This window comes from Sparus aurata, chromosome 14 (assembly GCF_900880675.1).
Source record: "Sparus aurata chromosome 14, fSpaAur1.1, whole genome shotgun sequence".
Lineage (NCBI taxonomy): Eukaryota > Metazoa > Chordata > Actinopteri > Spariformes > Sparidae > Sparus > Sparus aurata.
The window spans coordinates 23,039,228-23,055,060 of NC_044200.1; the positions used below are offsets into that span (position 1 = coordinate 23,039,228).

At 40.9% G+C, this 15,833-nt stretch overlaps 1 protein-coding gene across 1 annotated transcript in view; it reads right to left on the bottom strand.

Moving 5' to 3' along the window:
* Nucleotides 1-15,833, bottom strand: part of LOC115595542 (thyrotropin-releasing hormone-degrading ectoenzyme) — a 181,225-nt gene that overhangs the window by 107,810 nt on the left and 57,582 nt on the right. The window lies entirely within an intron of this gene.

Sequence of the window (15,833 nt, forward strand, 5' to 3'; positions counted from 1 at the left end):
CTTGCAACTTCCTGCTTTCCTTATTAAAGGATCGCTGCTCTAAAATTACAAGAGTTACTATGTTTTAAGAAGAATACTGTCATGCTAAAAGAAATGTCCAGTGCAGAACATGTTTTTTATTTTTTAATCAAAACCCATTCAAAACTTCCTTTAGAAATCTGATGTTTGAAGTGGAGTCAAGTTCCAGTTTGGACGATAAAATGATGTTAACACTGCTCTACAATTTCATGACTTAAAACATTTAGACAGTCAAGTAGAGCTTAATGAAATGTTTAAGTAACACATGATTTATTTTTCTAAATCAAAAATCCCATTCAAAACTTCCTTTAGAAAGCATGAAGCATAAGTGGAGCCAACATCCTGCTTTCCCTATAAATGGACCACTGCTCTACAATTATAAGATTTGCTGTGTTTTACATACACTTGGAAAGTGAAGTAGAATACTGTTGTGCTAAAAGAAATGTCTACAGAACTTTTGTTTTTTAATTTAAAAAACACTCAAAACTTCAACTGGAAATCGATTTTTAGCTCAAGTGGAGCCAACATCCTGCTTGACTAAGAAGGATGTCAACACGGCTCTACAGCTGTGAGATTAACTTTTATGTAACACAATTAGAAATTAGAAAGTTGAGTAGAACAATCTAATCAAAAACTCTATTCAAAACTTCCTTTAGAAATCTGCCGTCTGAAGCCTGAGTGAAGCCAACATCCTGCTCTGACTATGAAGGAATCACTGCACTGTAATTAAAAGATTAACAATGATTTAATACTATTCATACAGTTAAGTGGAAAATTATCTTGTTAATGGAATGATTAACTATCATTTTGTAAAATTTGATTCAGAATTTCCATAGGAAATCTGCCGTTTTAACCCTGAGTGAAGCTATCAGCCATGTTAGACCTGTTAATGGATCATTAATGCTGCACAATTATAAAATTAACGTTCATTTATTATATTCATCCAGTTCAGTAGAAAACTGTCTTGCTAAAGGAAATGTGTAAGTACCATGTGTTTTATCATCTTTTCAAAAACCCCATTCAAAACCTCCATTGGATATCTGTCATTTAAAGCAGAAAACAACCTGCCTGGCAAAGAGCATAAGGCTGTGCAATTATATGATTACTCTAATACTTATACACCCACACAGTTAAGAAAAACATTGCCTTGTTAAATTAAAAGTGTCATTACTATAGCTCTTGTTTTCTAATTAAAATCTAATGCAGAACTTCATTTGAAAAACTGCTATTTGAAGCAGTCAGGTTGGAAACAGGATGCCAGTTCTAGTTAGATTACCTGTGATTCAATACACATTTAAAGGGCTGTAATATCTTGTGTAATTAAATGTTTAAGTATCATAAGTCTTATTTTCTCATTAAAAAAAAACTCATTCAGAACTATCATAGAAAATCTGCCGTTCTAACCGAGTGCAGCCAACATACACATTTTCTCCAAAAGATCACTGCTGAGGAATTCTAAGATTTATTGTGATTTTATAAACTAATTAAACTTAATTACATGTGTAATGAGTTTTACTTTCTAATCAAAACCCTAATGCAGAACCTCCTCTGAAAATCTGCCCCTTGAACTTGAGCTACATCCAAGTCCGACCACAAAAAGATGTCATCACCGCTGCACAATTACAAGATTAACTGTGATTTAATCCACTTATGAAGTTAATCCTCCTTTGTCCAAGCAGCCTTTGGGCTAATGATCGCGCTCATTATGAGGATGTCAGCGTTCAGCTGAAGTGCTGTCCTGTGGTGTGCACGTAGCTCCGGGCTGAACCAGTTCTGTCTTTAATAGCATAAATCTGAACATGTTCGCTGAGGTTAACCACCAAACCTCAGATACAAGCCTGGAGACAAAGGCAACGCTCATTATTACCATTTGTCTTTCAAGAAATGCATTAGTCTGTATTCAAATGAATAAAACCCATCTGTAAGACCTTCAGCTCTGGTGGGAGTTGCGTTTGTAGGTGGTGGCTGCCATGATTAAAATACAAACCAAGCTAAGCTTTTAAAAGGAGCAATTTGTAAGATATTGAAAATATTGAACCTGATGTCAAAGACTTCTGGTGTGGAGAATTTTAGTTGAAAGTACAAAAAATTAACTAAAACAGAATGTGGAGAAGTTCTGACGTCTGTGTATTGTGCTACAGGGATGTCTACTGAAGTGAGCATGCTAACCAGCTAGCCCTGATCCATCCTGTCTCCACATACCACTCTGTACTGAGAGGTGATAGTCTGATAGCGCCGGTAGTTTCAGCTGGGAGATGAAAAAGTGCAGAGTCAAATAAATAAACAACATAAACTCACAAAAAGTTGAGAAAATAAATATTATACAACCGTTCACCATCTGAGTTCAAGCTTCTCTCCTTTACTGAACTAAGAACAAGCTTAATTACCTCGTTAACTCTTCATTAAACACACTTCATTCAAACTGGACACAAAATAAATAAAACACTTAGCTTCATGGCTAACTGAGCTACTTGCTAACGGCAGCCTATTGTTACAGAAAAGATTACAGAGAGCAGCAGCAGAAGTGTTTTTCCCTCCTACCTTTTGAATTCTGGCAATTTCTTACAAAGTCACACAATAATACAAACAAACAAACTAATCAAGGCACCAACTCTCGTGTTCTGAAAGGTAAAATAACAATTTTTTGTCAAAGGAGTCTGGTGGGTTTGAAAAGAGCAAAGGGCGATCTGACAGCAAAGTAAAAAATATTGTAAATACAGTGTAAACAGACCGATATAAGCTGGTGGATATTGGCCTCTGAGAGCTGTATAAAACTTGTCTTTTTACTCTTTGTGTGTAGACGATGCATTCAGGGACTGCTATGACTAAAAATACATGTTTTCATGCCTGATTATGTAAAATATTTAGAGGCTGACTTGTTGTTTTGGGGGGGATTAAAAATACATGTTCTCTTGCACACACATGCAATCAGCTGTGTTACAGTCAGGACAATGAGTTCGTCTCATGAGGACGAGTCCACAGAGATGTGATTAGCACACACACAGGGGACGGACAGGACGTATGTGTGTGTGTCGATGTTAAAGTAGAATAAAGCAAACAGAAAGAGAGAGCAGATGGTCCAGACTGAGCCGGGATCACCAGTAAGACCAGTAAGATCACTCCTGTCAGAGGCTAAAAGGTCCGACCCTGATGGGAATGTGAGGTGACAACTTCCTGATCAAAAATCCTCCAACCTGTAAATTAAAATCCCAGCGTCCACCTGATGCCATTAAGTTTTAATAAATTGATTAATTCCCTCGCTCTGCTCTCTGCCGCGCTCTGCTCCCTGAATCAGAACACGTTCGCAGGACACGCTAAGGCCACGCCATCACCACGGAAACTACAGCGGGTCTGACATGTGTCCTAATTTGTCCATTTAGCCACGGAGGAGGACGGTTAACGACCAACCACACGGGGAGACATCAGCAACCGGGAGCAGCGGCGAGCCACGGCAATCAGCTGACACACTAACACACACCCGGTGTGTCTGATAAAGGGCTGATAGATGAACATCACTGTCTCCAGAGTGAATGGGACTCATTAAGCTGTCATGTTAATCTAACGAGGTGGTATTAAAGGCTCTATCTGCACACGGAGACGTTATTGAGCCTCAACATTTTCACTTCCTTTATAAAAATGTTCAAAAGACTGATACGGCTGTTTCAGGATTGTTTCATTAGAATACTTAATAGAGTCCTGAAGACATGAAAGTATCAAGAGCTTCACAGTGAAAAGGCTCAATTTAGAGACAAGACGAGACAAAAATACATCCAGATTATATTGTTGTTGTAATGTCAGACTTTATATCATCTATATATCAATATATCGATTCCAGTTTCTGGACCCAGCACAGCGCTGTGAAACTTTCCACCGAGGTTGTGTAATATTTCATCGAGCTGTTAGTAAAATGCTGACAGGGCGATCAAGACCATAAAGTAGAAGCCGATACAAAATATTGATAATGAGACTTTTCTGTTTAAAGAGCTGCGTAAACCTCACATCAATAACTATTTAAAAGAACACTGCTCTGTCTTTAAGAGGATCTACGTGGCAGGATTTATGTGCTGGTGTCGACATTTTCATTGGTCACAGTCGGAGCGTCGTGTTGCAGCAGCCATTGTGCACAATGTTGACACTTCTATTAAATTCATGAGACCTTGCAAAATCTTACAGCTGTATACCAAATACTTTATTATGTTATACATTTTTTAAGTTGGCCCTCTGAGCTGGACTGGACTGGGGTGTCCTGGACATCCAGGAGACCCTGAAGAAACTTGGCAGCATGTTTTTATTCAAACAGTTGTTTCTGAATGTTTACAGTCATCAAATTAATAACAGAAAGCTGCTTGATGACAGCTGCTTCACTCTTTACCAGAGTGAAGCAGCTGTCATATTCAAAAATTAATATCTCCACTAGTTTTCATTTTCTTGCAGCTATATTTTGGTTCTGTGTCGTATTAATGGAGTTTGGTCACATCCATAAATAATATGGTCCAGCACAGCAAACTGAGAGCCACAGCTGTTGTTCAATATGTTTTCTATGGCTGTGAAAACTACAGATATGACAGATTCTTCATCCTGGTAAAAAAAAAAGAAAAAGAAAAAGAATTCCTGTTATTAATTTGAGTTTCCTCAGACTCTCCTGGATGTTCAGGACACATTTCAACCCAATCCAGTGAGAAATGAGCGATAAGTGGGGATCATCTCATGTCCTCTAAGGTTTATTGGGGGTCTTTTCAAGTTAGGGAACCACTGATACAGTAAAACATATCTGAGATAGCAGCTTAAACACAAAGATATAATGTTCGCAGTTAACGCTTATCAAACCACGGGACATTTTTAAAGACACTTGGAGACATTTCAACTCATCTCTTTCTCTGATCATGGCGACTAAAACAGGTGTTTTAATCAAAACCATTATGTTTCTATAAACCTAACCACGTGTTTGCCATGCCTGAAACCCAATCAGACAACTGAACTCAACCTAAACAAACTTAAAGTTACAATATTATCTGTGGTTTTACAGAAACCTGAGCAGGAAAAAGACACCTGACCACCTTTTGAAATACACAGAATTTAAATATTAAACGAGGGTCTGATGTAAGAGGCTGCGTCATTTTTACATTTGTCAACCAATATATGATGACATTAATAATTACCAGTTAACAGCTTTAAATAGGAGAGCAGGCTTCCACACCAACCTGTAAACATGTTCCTATGTTGATGTGCTTCCAGAGAATTCATGCAAATACACAGTATGTAATAAATAATCTTATGTATTTATATGCGGACGTGTGTTACTCACGTCGTGGGGACCCATTATCCTTATGGGGACCAAATGTGCCTATAATGTAAATTATGGGTATGTAATGTCCCCAGAAGGGATGAAAACAAAACTGTGTGTCTTTGTGTTTATATTTGTGTGTGTGTGTGTGTGATTGATCTCCAGCAGAGTAAATCAGAGTGATTAGACGCCACTGAAACCGAATCACTCGTCACAATCAGACGTCTGAGCTTCAACTCTCCGACTGAGCTAATTAACAGACTGACTCCTCCCACTAATCATCCTTCAGTTTTGACTTAACAGCATCAAACAGTTCAGCAAAATAATCACAACTATGTGCTGTCATATAATCAATTAGTGAACATTAATTAGAGGATAAAAAAAGTGCAGATTATTTTCCTGATTAATCACAGAGGAATCTCTGTCTTCTGTTAGTATCACAGTGTGTGCTACTGTAATTAAAACACCCAGTGGTTGGAATAATTAAGTTCCCTAATCTCTTACTCTGTTAAAAACTCATCAAGCCTCACTTTACCTCCAGCTTTACATCAAATCTGATCAATATTCCTTCATTTGTGTTTTATATTCAGGATGTCAGGAGAGTGCTGTGATGTTTTTATACATAACGAGACTGAATATATATGGAAATCTGATACAACTCCAACTCTATTACCCCTTTTGACACTGGATGAAAAACCCACTAACACCCACTAACATCTGGCTTTTTGTCTTCAGTGTGATTGAGTACAATCTGAAATCATTCTGGCATAAAATAACGCGGCTGTGTTCACAGGTGTTTGTCAGCTCCGGCTCCGAACAGCTGGGATGAAAACATGCTAATTTTCAGCACTTTTTATTCAGGTTTACATGAAACGTGACAAATAATATCTTCATGGATATGGATGAGGTGGAAGGAGCTGTGAAATGCAAACTAATCTAAAAGTTGTGGGGAACAATTCGCCACAACTCTCTGTCACGTAAAAAGTTTATAACTAAAACTCAAAATGTGCTCCAACCAAACCCCATTCAAAAAATGCACGATTTAACTTTCTACCATTTATTCCGCTAAGTTTGTAATGAAGAACGTGACACAAAATAAAAACAAACAGAAAGGCAAACTTGTCTCCGTATAATGACGATCAATAACATCAATTCAGTGCGTGTGTGTGTGAAAATGCTCCGTCATCAAGCTTCAGGTTGTTTTCCTCTCGAATCTGATGACTAATCTTTAATTTGTGTTTTATATTCAGGATGTCAGGAGAGTGCTGCGATGTTTTTATACATAACGAGACTGAATATATATGGAAATCTGATACAACTCCAACTCTATTACCCTTTTGACACTGGATGAAAAACCCACTAACACCCACTAACATCTGGCTTTTTGTCTACAGTGTGATTGAGTAAAATCTGAAATCATTCCAGCATAAAATAACTCGGCTGTGTTCACAGGTGTTTGTCAGCTCCGGCTCCGAACAGCTGGGATGAAAACACCAGGTGTGAAACTGTGACGTGTGTTGAAGTTAATGACGCTGTTTGAAAGAGAGACTGAAGTTAAAGAAGTCCTGAACCACTTCCATCAGCAGATCTGTAAAAGATGACATCACCAAACCCCGACTGATCAGATAATAAACTTGTTGGATCCATTTCTGCATAAAGATTAGACATTTGTGCTGATTTATACACAAAGTGTGCTGATGAATCTCTTTGAATGCAGACGAGGTGGAAGGAGAATAATCAGAAAGATGTGGAGAACAACTTGTTTTTCATCACAGTTAAAACTGATAAAAAGAACAAAACCGAAAGTTTGCTCCAACCAAACTCCATTCAAAAAATGGCACATTTTAACTTTCTACTGTTCCCTGTTTGTTCTGGTGTGTTCCAGATGAAGAACGTGACACAGAAGACAAAACAAACAGGAACTTGTCTGTGATGGAGTCGGTCGCCTGGCTGATCAGTTCTGGATCACAGCTGGTGTTTCAGCTCAAATCAAAGATGTTGGCGGGGTTAAAGATGGGGCTCCGTGCAGATCAGTCGACTTTCAACCTCCCTCGTTCTGGCTCCCTGGCTTTGAATCCTTTCATTTTTGATCTCATCTCACAAACAAACAGACGGACAGACATGTAACACCTGGCAAGATGCTTGAAATCAACACACAAACACAGATTACCAGCCGACGGCGTCACAGCAGGTAAACCAAACAAACTGAGCACTGACACGACAGCGCTCTGGTCCCTCTCTGGCATCCAAACTAAAAACATCTGCCCACAGAACGTAATGTGATGTGATTACACCCCACTTTAAACTACTTAAAGACACACACACACACACACACACACACACACACACACACCCTGAGACAGTCTCTCTACTGTAACTGTGGCTGTTGTGGAAACAAACAGCAGGTTTCTGCCAATAAAAAAATAAAACAAAAAAATAAAAAACATCTGAATTTCCTAGTCGGGGGAGAGCAGATGGAGGCAGAGATGGAGAGAGTGGGAGAGACGTTACCATGGCAACAGATGTCAGGTCACTGAGCGAGAGAGGGGCCAGCAAACTCTACTATGAATTCAGTGTGTGTGTGTGTGTGTGTGTGTGTGTGTGTGTGTGGTTTCAGGTGTAAGTGTGTCTGTGTTTGTGTGTGTGTGTGTGTGTGTGTGTGTGTGGTTTCAGGTGTAAGTGTGTCTGTGTTTGTATGTGTGTGTGTGTTTGTGTGTGTGTGTGTGTGTTTGTGTGTGTTTGTGTGTAGTGACCTTGGCTCCGATGCCAGGGAGAGTTTGAGTCAACAAGCTGGCAATCAACCAACCAACACACACACACACACACACACACACACACACACACACACACACACACACACAAACACACACACACACACACACACACACACAATCACACCCCTGCCTACAGGTATTACTCTGGTCGTCATGGTAACTGATCCATGGACCTGCACAGAGGTGAGCCGGCTCGACTGGATGTAGCTCCGGTCGCCCGAGGACAAGCCCCGCCCCTCTCACAGCGTGACGCGCCTCCTGCTAATTGATTGATAATTAGCGAGCACAGTGAGAGCAGGACAGGTCGGTGGACTGATGGGTAACAGACAAGCTAACAGGATGTACCAGAGGAGGCTAACCATGACACAACGTTACTGTAAAACACTTTGTTGATATTAAATGTTGATTTTTTTTTTTTTGTTTGAGTCTGTCTGAAATGTGTTCTGGAAAAGTTCTGCAAGAAAAGGAAAAGGACAGACACTTTTAAAACTGTCTGAACATCACCGTCTGTCACGGGCTAACTCAGGGCGCTAACGCCACACGAGCTCGCTGGTAAATCAAACTCTTACTGAAGCGAGTCGAGATAAAAGTGCAAACATCATTTCCATTGAGAAAACCCTTCAGTGTTGTTCTCTTCTCTTCTTTGAAATAAATAAACTCTCCGGTCCTGATGAAATACACCACGTTAGTGTTGGTGTTACATCGCTAACACGCAGGCTTTAGACCAGGGCTAGCTGGTTAGCATGCTGAAAATGTTAAAACTGTTTTTCCTTCACATTTTGTTTGTTATTTTAATGAAGTTTTGAACGTTGGTGCATCAAAAGTAACTCTGCAGCTAATTATTATTAATTTTTGATGATTTTGTTGGTGCTAATTGATTGTTCAGCCTTTTGTAAGTCAGGAAAAAGTGGAAAGGTTCAGTCTAATCTGAGATAATATCTTTAAACATCTTGTTATGTCTGACCAATCACAGCCAAACACAGAAAAAGATTCCTTTGATATATATTATATATTTATAATCAATCAAATATAGCAGACGTCTAACAAACAACCACAATTAACATTTGAAAGGCTAGTAAAGATGTTGTGGAGTAAAAACTAGAATATTTGCTTCCAAACCGTCGTGGAGTGGAAGTTTAAAGCGGCAGGAAATGTTACAATTACCTCAAATTTGTACTTAAGCACAGTTCCTGTGTAGAAGTACACACCTTCTGTTCGTGGCCTCGTCTCTCTTCCTGTCTGGTGTCCGCTGAGGTTTGAAAACCGGACAAGCTTCACTGACGTCCACTAAAATGTTTTAAAAGTTTAGTTTTAAACCCCATGAAGCCTCATTACTGTCGAGACACAAGGATCCACTCAGACTGCGGATCAATACCTCAATCGATCAGCGTCTCCCCAGGTGAGCCGTGTCTGTGCTCCTACAGTAGACCTGAGATCTGCTGCTGCCGCCGCCGCCGCTCGCTCCTCAGCTGGTTATCCTCTCTTTCCTCTCCCTTGTTTTTTTCATTTATTTTTGGCCGCTCGTTCAGCCGGTTGTCTTTGATTGTGACAGCAGGACAGCAGCACACACACACACACACACACACACACTCCTGTACGGTGTGTGTGTGTGTGTGTGTGTGTGTGTTACATAACGACCTCTCTCCTCGTCTCCAAGTGACATTAAAATAGCTGCTTCGGCTTCACACTCCGTCTCCTCTGTGTCTTTAAAAGCACCAATTAGAGACATTTAATCACTGCACTGGCTGTCCGGACAAGTTACACTCTCACACACACACACACACACACACACACACACACACACACACACACACACACACCGTTTAATTTGCCCTCTGGTGTCTCAAGGTAAACCTGCCTGTATTGGATTGAACTGGAAAATCCCCAATTTCTCTCCAGGAGTTCAGCTCTCAACAGTAGATTCTGCTTCTTCACACGTTCTGGAGATCTTAAAGTCTAAATACAGATATATTAGTCGGTTGCTTCTTGTTTTTAACATCATGTTTATCCTTCCTTACAACTGGCTGATCCCTCGGGACAGTTTAAACCACCTACCATCCATCAGGATGCGTCATGTAGAGATAAATAAAGCCGTTTTGTTCTCTTATTTATTACCGAGTTAAAACACGAACACACAGCCTGTTTCTTCAACATCGACCCGCCGCTCCTTAACAGCTCGAATCCAACAGTGTCACTATTTAAAGATTGACGGTGTCGGCCATATTGGCTGACTGTGGGGGCTCGCAGTGACGGGGACGTGTTGGTGATGTTTCCTATCTCACCATTACCTCTCGTGGCTACATGCTAGCTAACCCCTGATGAACAGAACCAGACCTCGAAGCAAAGTTTCTTATTTTCGAGCGAAATGACTCGTTTGATCAGAAATTGAGCCATTCGTCCAATCAAAACTTGAAGAGCCACAAGTTCTGTAAAATTCTGTATGTTGCTTCAAGTTACCTGAAATCAAGTCAAACCCAAAGAGAAACACAGTGATTGAAGCAGCGTTGCACCAGAAACTCTCACGTTGTGTCAGGCAGAAATGCTGTTTTTGTTAATGGAGTCTGGTGGTTCTACAGCAGTTTTATTAGGGGGGCCAGGTTGGGGTCGGCTTTTTTGTTGGGGGCACATAAAACCCAGGAAAAACAGACAAATCCCTCATTCAGACACGGGATAAATGGAACAATTTCAACAATTTTGATTGGGTAGTAAACTGCTGATACACTTTATTTCTGTCTTTCCTTTCAGTTCGAAATCATTGCAAGAGATCTGTCATTGTGTTATTGACGCAGACTCCCTGTCAGGGGGGCCACAGGGGGGTCCAGACTCAGAGTTACAGGGGCACTGGCCCCTGTTGGCCCCCCCAGAACCGCCCCTGTTCTGAAGAGAGCGACGTATCGATGTAAAGGCTGATTCTTGTCACTCAAAACTGATATTTAGCCGAAAAATACACATGTATTAATCCTTATCAATTCTCAAAGCGAAGCCGGATGAATCTCAGACTGCAGAGTTGTAGCTGATGGAAAACACTTTAATGATGGTTACAAGGAACTTAGATGCTGTTGTGCAACACACAGGCCTCGTTATATTTATCTTTTATTGAAAACGCCCTTTACAGTGTGTCAGTTTTCCCCTGTGGTATCGGATATCGATAAAAAACATCTCCTGCTGCTGTGAGATATTCCGGCAGCGAGGCTGCAGCTCGCTGGTGAACCGGCTGAGTGTAACTCATCCAGACAGTCCGCTGATTAAATGTCTCTAATTGGTGCTTTTAAAGACACAGCGGGTGTGTATGTGCGTGTGTGTGTTGTGCATAATTAGCTGTGTTCTTGCATTGACGTGACACTAATGGCGACACTCGCACACACAAAGAGCATCGAAATCACGGAAGTCTTGAGAGTTGAGTTTTCCTGGTTTCTGTCTACTGAAGCTGCTGATCTCCCTTCAGCTTTCTGTTTCTCTTCCCACGAGTCGTTTAACTCGTCTTCTGCTGATCATTTCCCCTCAAAGAAGTCCAATCACAGTCTGACACTGAAAGCACAGTCCTGTGAAGATACCCACTAATGTATTAAAGTAATGAGACTCTCAGGAGAGACATCGCACACGTCCAAGATTTCAACAAAACAACCTGAAATGCTCCAAACAAGCTGTCAGGTTTATGGACTTCCTGTCAGCAGACAAGTTCACAGGGTAAATAACCTGAACGAGTATAAAAGAAAGAACCTTGCTTAAGTCTCACAGCAGCCTTCAAGGTGCTCTTTGTAAGAAAAGTTGATTTTTGAGTCACCCAACTCGTCAGATTCTGAAGGCTTTTGGTTGGCGGCCAACCCGACCTTTAATCCAAAAGTATTTGACGAGCTGAGGATCACACACAAGAATCTACTTTCTCGCAAACGGGACTTTAAATGTGCCCAGAAGCTGTTCGCAGAGTAAAACTGACCCATCAATCAACAACCAGGACTGAGAATCCACAACGTACCAGAAGGGTTCGGTGGTGAAATCAGTTAACGTTCATCCGACGCCCACACAGACAAACTGAAGGCTCGTCAGTGTCGATGCTTCTTCTCACAAAAGATTTCTCATCCATCTTTCAGGAAAATGCTTTTCTGTCTACGTTCCAACACTGATGCTGATTTGCAGATCAGGAGATGTCAGGACTTGTCCAATGATGCAACCACGATTCATGAAAGCTCCTATTTGTAAGAAAAGATATATTTTCCCAACCTTTACCAAGTGGTTTTTGCCAACACAGCGCCTGTCTGGTGGGAAATGAAGGTCAGCCTCTTCAATGCGGTTTCTACTTTAGCATCGTAATTATTACAACCACTCAACGGATTTTGCCACATTCATATAACACAGGACTCGTAACTAAAGCAACAATTATGGCCGAGATTGATTTGTTACATAAGTTTGTTAATGACGTGACTGAGCGTTAGTTCAACCTGACGTATGATAGGAAGGTTCTGTGTCATTGTTTGTTAAAAGTAAGTTTTATTTTAAGTTTAGCTGAACGTTGAATATTTATGAATGTGACTGCTGAGTCCTTCACACGCTCTACAAACATTAAAGGTGTTGTGAGATTGTCTTGTCGTGTTTTGTGCAACTTGTTTCTTTGGGAATCTTTCCAGTCGCTACAGTTTTCCTCCTCTTCAGTCTTTAAACGTCTTCGATATGACATTCCAGCATGTAGTGAGGAAATGCTTCAAGTTTGATCTTTGAATTAAATGCAACAGAAACATCAGCTACCTTCACTTTGTTTTTACAATTCTGCGTTCGTCTTTTCACAGTAAATCCACGAAACCATGCTGACTGCAGGACCGACACTGTGCAGGCTGAAAACACTTTGTCGTTCACACAAAGATACAACAATGACTGATATATATATGTGTGTGTGTGTGTGTGTGTGTGTGTGTTATGAGCAGCTCCTGTGAGGTCTTGAGCAGCTTTGAACCTCCCTGCGGCCGCACACAGCGTCAGAAAAAAGCCTTTTAAGCGCGTCCACAAACCCTCGATGCAGTTCTTTGTTTTAGTCTAACAGCAGCGATCAGCTTGTTAACCCTGAACTCGATGCTGTCGCCTCCGCTGAAGAGGCTCTCCGCTCTCCTCCGTGAAATCAATTCACCTCAGTATCTCCTCAGGATCTGAGAAGCAGAGTCTCATCTGTGACTGTCGTCCTCAAGCTCTTTGGAAATAATCCCTTTAAACTCCTCTCAGAGGTCCTGGATGGTTTTGGCTCTGCTTTGCTCACTGCTGGAAATAAATTCCTCACCTCTGGCTGTTTCCCAAACTGCTTTGAAACAGAGACAGCGTCCTAAAGAGACCCGACGCTCATCCATCCTGTCCTCTGAACCGCAGACCAACCGCCGAATTACCTTTCAGTGGTGAGGTCGTAGGAAGAAATTGCCGCTAAAAGACTTTTTGAAGAAGATAACGGCGATAACATCTCCATTCATTTTCAGCCTGCTTTGTGCCGGCAGCACAGAAACAGCCCGCGGAGCCGAGGAGCACAAAGAGCAGCCGCATCTGATAGGAAACTCATTTGTGCAAAAAGGAGATGTCATGATTTTAAATCGGTATGTTACCTCCGATAAAACTCTGTCTTAATGACCCAGGAAGTCCGTTTCTGTGAATCACTTTGAAGGAGAGATGTGAGGGACAGTTTAATGTGGGTTATTGTACTTTGACCACTTAAGTTTATAGTCCTTCTTCGTCATCGTCCAGCCAAATCTGAGACGTGAGACACATTTTCAGATCCTCTTATTGAGGATATTATCATCTCTGATGTCCATCTCACAAAAATACCCATAAATCCGCTCATGAATCACAGAAAAAGACACTTATAACTGCAGAACTTGTATAATTTTAAAGTTTTCTTCAGTATTATTTGAACTCCAGTGACCATATTGATATTTTTGCTCATCTTCAAATGTGTCATATCTCTGAGAGCTGCACAACTTAAAGTAAAAGACTGTATGTTAATACGAAGGAGGCACATTTTAAGAAATCTCTTTAATCGATTGTCGGCCGCCTTCACAATGATTATTAATCAACAACAAATGTTGTAACAACGCAGCGTCAACAACGAGGCCGCCAAAGGACCGACAACAGTTCAACTCACACGAGTGGATATTTTCAAGGACGTCTGAGATGTTTCTAACCGTTTTGTCTCGTGTGGAGCGGCTGCTTCATCTTTTCAGATTTCTAAAAATGTGCAGATCACATTTCAGCTTCACTGGAGGATGAAACCTGTTCATTAATAATCCGACCACCTTCCCTCCAGCGTCATCATCAGGACAGATGTTGCAGCATCAGCTCCACTACTCGCAGGGCCTCATTTTAGCTGCATCATCTGTGTATTATTTGTCTTTTCCACCAATTTCTCTCTTGTGACTTGTAAGAACGTCGGCTGTAAAGGGCGCAAACAAAAGTTCAGAAGAAGCTCCGGGGGAAAGCGGTCAGAGGTGGAATTCCAGGTCACACGATTACAAAAGTAATGACTTTTTCCCCTTAACATTAGAAATAAGAAAGTAGAATAAGTCTTAAAGCTAATATAATTAAATTATTGTGCTGCCAAACAAGTCAGAAAGTCCAAGAAGGTTCCCGTCTTTCACAGGAAAACATCCTGGATCACATTATTTAGTTCTCTCAATAATTCTATAATGTAGAAAGAATCACACGTGTTCCCCGAGCGGGAATAAAAAGATATCAAAGTCATCCGCAAGAAGCAGCAAATCCTCCAGGATTCTTCTTCTGGGGATTTGGAGAGCCCGCAAAAACAAAAAGAAAAAATGTTACCAGATCCCAGAGCAGCTGTGAAGTAGGTGGAGCGCCAGCTTTACAAAAATAATATATTTACAATGGATAAAGAGGAAAATACTGAACAAGCTCCTCTGTTGCACAGACGTGACTGGAGAGAGTGAAATCTGCAGGATCAGTGAGGAGGATTGTGGAGCAGCAGATGAGGCGTTCATGGACCGATCTGTTTATTATGTAAGTCGATGAGACAGAAAACTTCAGGAGATTATTGTGGAATCATGCAGAGTTTTATTTGTGGATTTAGTCTTCGCAGGGAAAACGTGTTTGTCTCCATTACAAGTCGACACAGGAAGATAAACTATCGTAGTTTCTGAACTTAACATACGAGCTTTCAGAGTTCAGGTGAAGGTGGTTTGCTGCAGAAGCCTTTGGTTGTTTTTGCAGAAATGTCTTTATTTTAGTTTCCACCTTGGTGCGTAAATTACTCTGGAGTTTCTGGATCAGTCCACAACATCTCAGCTGCAATGTAATGTCCTTTGGGGCAACTGCAACCATGAAAGTTATGTTAGATAAAACAGTCAGAGTGGAAGTGGTTATTGTTTTAAGTGTCTGTCAGTATTTTGGAGAGAATCCCTGCAGAGAGAAGCTCGACTGTTAAACAACAAGATCGGTTTTGTAACCCGAAACACAAGTCTCGCTCACGGAGAAGTCTCTGAAATCTAACGAGATGTGAGTTGTTCCAGTCGCCGATTGTCAAAATGAGTTAAATATTCTTCCACAACTTTGGAAACAGATTCTTGCTGGCAGCTCCTCTTAGTAAAGAGTTTACTAAGAGGTTTAGTTCCTGCAACGACTCACCTCTCGTGAGATTTCAAAACGAGACGTCTCCTTGAGCGAGACAAACGGTCTTAAAACATCATCGCAGCCTTTGCAAATGTGTCGCGGTTGCCAACTGACGCGATCTACTGGTCCAAAACTGTAAGTATGAATCACACCAAAACATA